The 7,800-nt window shown below is 38.4% G+C and overlaps 1 pseudogene; it reads left to right on the forward strand.

Annotated features, from left to right (window-relative positions):
* The first annotated feature begins 6,705 nt into the window (after positions 1–6,705).
* Positions 6,706–7,544, forward strand: LOC103658783 (annotated as a pseudogene).
* Positions 7,545–7,800: the final 256 nt, after the last annotated feature.

A 7,800-nucleotide genomic window follows, 5' to 3' on the forward strand; every position in this document is an offset into this window, starting at 1 on the left:
TCTTCCACTTTTGGTAGGAATGCAAGTTGGTACAGCCACTTTAGAAAACAGTGTGGAGGTCTCTTAAAAAGTTAAAAATTGAGCTACCCTATGATCCAGCAATTGCACTACTGGGTATTTACCTCAAAGATACAGACGTAGTGAAGAGAAGGGTCATATGCACCCCAATGTTCATAGCAGCATTGTCCACGATAGCTAAATTGTAGAAGGAACCGAGATGCCCTTCAACAGACGGTTGGATAAAGAAGATATGGTACATATATACAATACTCAGCTATCAGAAAGAACGGTTACCCAACATTTGCAGCAACATGGACAGGACTGGAGGAGATTATGCTAAGTGAAATAAGTCAAGCAGAGAAAGACAATTAGCATATGGTTTCACTCATTTGTGGGACATAAGGAATACCAGGGAGATTAGTAGGAGAAGGAAGGGAAGAATGAAGGAGGGGTAAACAGAAGGGGGAATGAACCATGAGAGACTATGGACTCTGGGAAACAAACTGAGGGCTTCAGAGGGGAGGAGAGTGGGGAATTGGGATAGGCCGGTGATGGGTATTAAGGAGGGCACATATTGCTTGGAGCACTGGCTGTTATACGCAAATAATGAATCATGGAACACTACATCAAAAACTAAGGATGTACTGTATGGTGACTAACATAATAAAAAATTAATATAAAAAAAGAACCTCTAATGAGCCCTGTTACAGTTAGCAGGACAATGAGAGAAATCTGGATTATGGGATGTGTATTGGATAATAACACAGAGTAGACGTTCCATTTCCTGGATGGGGTCACGGTATGTAGAAGGAGATGCACACTGGAGTACGGTGGGTGCAATGTCACTGTATCTGAAACTAGCGCAGGTATATGAGGAAGGACAGAGAGAGAAAGTATGAGAGAAAGCAGATGTCACATCATGTTAACAATTGGTAAAAAAAAAAAAATTATATATGGATAGTCATTGTATTGTTCTTGAAATGTGTTTACAATTTGAAATTTGCCCAAGTAAAAATGTTTTTAACCCCCCCCCCCCAAAAAAGGAGTTGGTGATCAGTGCTGAATAAGCAGGTAGAATGAAGCATAAGAGGGGACCAATTTGCAAAGGTCTTATTATACTGTATTAAGAATTTGGACTTTTTAAATAAAATGAGAGGCAAAGCCATTGGATAATTTTGAGGTGAGGAGTGACATGATCTGACTTAATGTTTTGATTGAATGACTCTGGTTGTTGCACTGTTGATGGGCTATACAAAGCCAAGGGCAGAAGCTGGAAGACCTGTGTGAGGATGTATTTTCTAGCACCTTCTGACTTTCAGAGTAACTGCTATGAGGTCTGTAGTCATAGGATTATTGGTTCCTTGAGATAATCTCTCTCTCTTTATAGGCTTTTTAAAAAAACAAAATGGCTAACATAGAAAGGAAGAAAATTACAGAATTTGGAGCAAATACAGATCAAGTGGAACTCACACACTGCTGATGGGAAAGTAAATTAGGATAACCACTTGAGAAAATTGTTTTGTGGTATCTATCAAAGTTGAACAGATGCCTTCCCCAGGACTTAGCAGTCCTCCTCCTAAATACATACCTAACATAGACGTGTACACATGCTTATTAACAGACACGTACAAAAATATTCATAGCAGCACAGTTCTAAATAGATCTGGACTGGAAACTGCCTAAGTGCCCATCCACAAGGGAATGCATAAAAACATTTTGGTCTATACAGACAATGGGAATAACACATCAAGAAGCAAATGAAGTTTAACTTTATGTACCGTTCTCACCAATATTATGTTTTGTTTGTTACAATGCCTCCTTTATCTGTTGAGCAGTTCCTATGTTTTTATACTACAAGATGTTCCAAACTCATCTTGCTTTCCCCTTGCCATGCTATCAACCATTTCTTTAAGGAACCTTGATTCTTTTAACTAAGAAGAGATTTAAAAAACAACATCAAGAAGATTGGGGTGCTCATTTTCTCCCGTGGTGCCACTGCTTCTAGGATCTCTCCAATGATGGACCCAGGAAGTAATTAGTTCTTATTGATACTACCCATTTCAGACCAACACCTTGGCGTTTATTCTAGCTTTCCCCTTTCTTTACATCTAACTACATTCTCTAACAATTGAGCCTTGACTTTCATCATTGGCAATATATTAATTTTGCTCAATCTTCAAATATACATGGTACCTGAACTATTAAACTATAATCCTGTGAAAAAAATGCCCAGTTTACAATAATTGTGTAGGTTCTCTTTAATCTTTAGATGATCAAAGGACCCTAGTTACATCGATTATTTTCTTCTCTATCCTCATTACTGTGACTTATCAACATCTCTGTCAAATGAGTTTTTATAGCTTGTGGACTTAAATTATACTTGGTCTGATAAATAGCATTGTTACCCCTACTTTCTTACGGTTTCTAGTTGCCTAATATATCTTTGGACATTCCCTAAAAATTTGTCTTTGTAAATCAGTTTGTCTTCATCGGCCTCTTGAAAATAACATATTCGTCTCTTGTTTTGTGAGCAAATTCGGTATCTTTAATAGGTAAACTAAATTTGTTCCCATTTATTTTTCCGCCAAATATATTTGGCTTTATTTCTGTAACAATATTTTATAATTACAGGTTTTATAATTTCATGCTTCTTTATATGATACAACCTCATTTTAACTAAAAAGTCTGTTATGGAAGGTTTATCTTTTTATTCTAGTTACTACCTTCATACTTATAACTTATAAATGCCCTTAGTTCCCAGGTTCCATACTCAAACTTTTAATACCTGGGTTGTCAGTTTTTAATGGGATCCTTTATTTCCTATCTTTTGCCTATACATGAGTCAAGGACCAATACAGTGTTATACATCAATTTAAAGATAATCAATGAGCTCATGCACATTTCTTCTTTGTATCTCCTTTTTCCTCCCATTAAAAAAAGTCGTACTATGTCACCATCTATGGATTTTGTACATTAGTCTGTCCTCATGTCCATTTTTCAGAATTTAAATTGCACACATTAAAATGTTCAGTATCTGTCCGTTTGTTGAAATTTCCCCAGGCATCTCTTGCTTTAATGGAGCTCATTCTAATTTCCCCACGAAGGTCTCATTAGCAAAGAATTCCCTAGATTCATATATGTTTAAAACTTTTTCTATGACCTTTTTATTTAAAGAATGTTTAACTAGATATAAAATCGTTGGTTCACACCTCCTTTTAATGATGTTTTGCGTATCCTGCTCCATTACGGTCTTGCTCTGAATGTTGCTTTTCAAAAATTGAATGTCAGCTTAATTCCTTTTTGCCCTGTAAGTTATTTGATCTTTTTGGCTAAAGAACTCAAATATTTTCTTCATCTCTCTCTTCAAAGTTTAATAGTTTTACTAGGATACTTCCAAGACCTAATCATTCTGAGATAATTTTCTCCTATTTGCCCTTTAATTTGTAGATTCAGGTCTTCATTTATTTTCAAAAAGATACTTGAGATTCTAGTTTAAAATCTTAGTTATATTCCATTATTTTTCCCCCAAGGGGTACCTCTCATTTTCCTTGTTTTCTCTCAGATGTTATGTGTCTCAAAGACAGCCACTTCACATTGTAAGAACTTAAGTTTCTTCTATGAAAATCATGCTGTGATAATTCTGAACACTTTATTTTAAAAAGTTTTTTCACTATTATACTTGTCATGCTCTTAATGGCGATTGTTTTAAATTAACTTTAGATCACTAGCTCCTCTGTTCTCTCTTCCTAACACTTCCTCCTCTACTGCTTTCTCTGTCTCAACTTTGTGTTTTCTCCTCTTCCTCTCTTTCTGTTTGGTCTTTTCAACACAAAGCCTTGCAGCAGGGCAGGACTAATTCATAGTGTACACTGGAATCTAGTGACTTCTCCATTTTCCCCACCTTTAATTTTACACAGTTTGGGCATTCTCTGTTTTCAACTTGTGAAAGCTGAAGGCATGATTTTTGTACATTCTCTTTTCTTTCTCTTCTTTGTTTTAGGAGAAAATATTGGGAGATACAGACCTAGGTAGCCACCACTATGTTATCTACCTGGAAACCTTTTAAATATATTCTGTGATACAAGAGCAAATCTATGTATCATTTTTTCTCTTTCACACCAAAATGCAATCACACTATACATATTATTACGTATTCCTTATTTAAAAGAAACTCTACATGTATCTTGAAAATATTTCCATAGCAGTTTAGACCTATTATTTATCATATATAATCTATATATTGCTAAAAATTTTTACATGGTGCTAAATTAAACAGAGTTAGGAGGGGAAAAAAAAACAATTAGCAACAGCGTACTCAGTAGCAGTGGAACTTACAGCTGGAATACCAACAACAATTCCTAAGGAAAAATCCTAGTATAAGTAAGCATGGCGCATCATCAAACAGTGGAACACTGTGATAAATGTATGGTGGCACCTTAAAAAATTGTGAAGATAGCTCAACAGAGGGAAAGTAAGGAAGAGCTGAAGGTACTGAACTATGGGAAGATGAGAAAAGACCACCCAATAGCACTTCTAAGTCAAAGCCTCTAAGTCAAAACACACAGACACACACACACACACACACACACACACACACACACACCATGGAGTGGATTTGCAGCATGTATGTGATGTATGTGTAGCACCCTGTAGCTTTCAGGGGACACTCTCTGTTGCATTCAACTGCTGGTACTTGTTAGCACAACATACTGAAATGCTGGGAAAATTCTCATGTATCAACATACAGTGCATCTAAAAGTGATAATTATTCCTCTATTTACTAATCACATATGAACTTATTCGTATTTCATCAATAGATTGTATTTAGTTGCATTTCACTGCAGAGGATACGTTCAGTAACAGTTTTTTTCCCTCTTTTCAAACTTTGTAGCATGACTCAACAGTTAGGTAGAAAATAACCCTAATGAGATAAATGGGATGGGTTTGACCCTAGCGTGGGTCATTGCTAGAAAATGTACTCATGCCTGATTCTTGCTGTGTAGAGTTTGAACATTGGAGGAAAGGGAGCTATGTTCAAGCACCTTTCCATCTTGCAAAGAGTCAAGTATAGCTGTCTTGGATGGTGCTGAGTGTCTTCTATTACATAGTAAAAAAGCTGAGTGTGAATATAACTAATGAATGTGACACCACACCTTTATGGAAGAATTTTATAAACCTTTCCTATGTGCTTCTGAATATACTATATATATAACCTAGAATTCTATTGTTAATGTTAACTAACCAGGAACCTAAAAATCACATTTAGGAAATTGAAGACAGCTGTGAAAGTCAAGGATTTCTTGAGTCAGCAACACTCTGTCACTTCATTGGATTGTTTTTCTCTTGAGACTAATATAGAGCTTAGTGATTTTGTTTAGTCAGCCTTGTGGTTCAAGGTTTCTTCTTTATCAGCACCCTTTCATATGATCCTTGAACACAGGAATAAGGGTTGCAGAGCACTACCTAATTTACTTTTTAAAAAGATATTTCGATGAGATGCTGACCTTATTTTTTGGGGGGGCAAAGATTGAAATTTTCTACAACTTTATCATCAGCAGTAAAGGACAAACTTCCAAAACCTTAAATATGTCTTAAACTGCTTTCACATCATTATCCATTTGTCCAAAGGATCTTCATTTCTGAATATGGATTTTGCAAGTGAACTATTTCTCTTAGTTTCTTCTACAAAAATTTCTGTATGCCATAAGTGATACAAGACACTTACTTCAAAATGTTAAGCCTGAAGCTGCAAGTCTGATTTTATTTATAATAAACTTCTTCTCAGAATGGCTGGATTACCTAGTTGTGTGTATGTGACTTCAAAAAATCTCAACATACATATTCAATAATTTAACCATACTAATGTTAATAAAACTTTTGTAATTTTAGTAATTTTTCTTAACAGCTAGCATTTTAAATTGATATAAAATATCTATATTTTAATATAGTTCAAATTGTATCAGTAAATATTATACTGGCTTTCCTATAAATATAGGTCTTTTGATTAAACACTTAATTCTATGCAGGTCATACATTTCATATCTCATAAGTAGGTCAGGATGCGTTTGAGATATGGAATGCTAATATAGAAAAGTCATTTGTATTCACCTTTCATTCATTCAACATGTTTTCTATGTGCTTCCTTTATACCAGACATGTTTTTAGAGTCTGGGGATATAGCACAAGAAAATAAATGAAATTAACAAATATGGAGTTTGCATTTTAGGAGTGGTGGGAGAAAGACAGTAAGTTAACGCATGCGCATACAAATGTGCATGCACTTACACACACACACACACACACACACACACACACACACACATGCTGTAACTAAGGAAACTGGAATAGGTAAGCAATGTAGAAGACAAGAGACGAAAAAATAGTTGCTGGGCCTGGGAAATTAAGTCTGGGGTTTGGGGATGGTCCACTCCTAGGGCACCAAAGTGCTGACTCCCAACTCCAGTTCCTCCACGGGCATTTCTTCCCCAAGGAGCTCCGCCACAGATCGCCCAGTCCCTCACCCATCCACCGCGTGGAAACATAAGGGTTCCAGCAGAGGCGAACTATCTTGCTTGGCGCTGGCCCTTAACAAGGACCTGCGGTGTGGGCAGGAGGCCTTGGGCAGCAGCTGGGAGGCTCAGGAGCTGGGAGCAGCGACGCTGTGAAGAAAGGAGAGGAGTGAACCTAGGTAAGCAGGGACCCAAACAAGGCAGCCAGGCTGGCCACAGAGTGCTGAGGGAGAGCCGAGGATCAGTGGCTAGCAGGGCTCAGACAGAGCCTGCATCCGCCATCTACTTCCGGGATTTAAAACCAGTTTCCGGAAGCCAGGATGGCCTCCCTGGGACAACCGATATAGAAGGTCTTTGAAGCTCTTGTCCTCGAGGTAGGGAAACAGCTCTGATTCTGAGGAACTAGTGCTTCTCCGTCACTGCTGGGAGAGAGCTAGGCGCTATTTTCTGAGGAAATGTGGAATGTGCCCCATCAAGCAGAAGGAACATGGTCCAGCGCAGTAACTTTGACCTGATGCTCTGCCTGCAGGTCCTGCTGCTGTCCTATGATCTGTTTGTTAATTCCTCCGCAGAGCTACTCCGAATGGCTCCCATCTTCCTGCTGGTGTTTTTCATCACCCAGGATACTACAATTCTCTTCAACATCATCATCATTTTCCTCCTGTTCTTTAACACCGTCGTCTTCCAGTATGGCCTGGTCAACCCTGTATTCTGTAAGTTCAAAGGGACCATCATCGTCACAGCTGTGGTCTTCACCCCAGCATCTCCCTTCATGTCAGGGTCATGAATTTACACTGGAAAAACTCCAACTGCTTTGTCTGGACAGAGGGACTTCAAACGCTGTTTGTATTCCAGAGAATAGCACGGCAGTTATACTGTTACTTCTACAAATGGACAGTTGTGAGACCTGGTGATTCTCGCTTCTACCAGGACTCTTTGACTGCTCAAGTTCACACAAGTCCAAAGGTGACCAATTCTAGCCACATTGATGGATGCCTTGCCTTCCTCATAGAGGCTGCATTTGTGCCTCTGTAGGATGGGGGTTGCCCCTGTGCAGGGGAAACAGTTTAACTTCCCTAGGACAGGTTCAGGCCACTTGTGTTCAGCAGTTAAAAAGGAAGATCCTCCCTCTTGCAAATTAAAGTTTTTCCCAATACAGACCTCAGTACATTACCATCCCTAGCCTTCCACCTGTTCTCCATTCCTCTTCCCCACAGAAGGCTGAGGCTTTATCCTTGGGAAAGGTATCACTTCGCCTGGTACAGGAGGGGCTCCTGGCACCCACTTTCTT

Source organism: Ursus maritimus, unplaced genomic scaffold, assembly GCF_017311325.1.
Source record: "Ursus maritimus isolate PB19 unplaced genomic scaffold, ASM1731132v1 scaffold_3, whole genome shotgun sequence".
Lineage (NCBI taxonomy): Eukaryota > Metazoa > Chordata > Mammalia > Carnivora > Ursidae > Ursus > Ursus maritimus.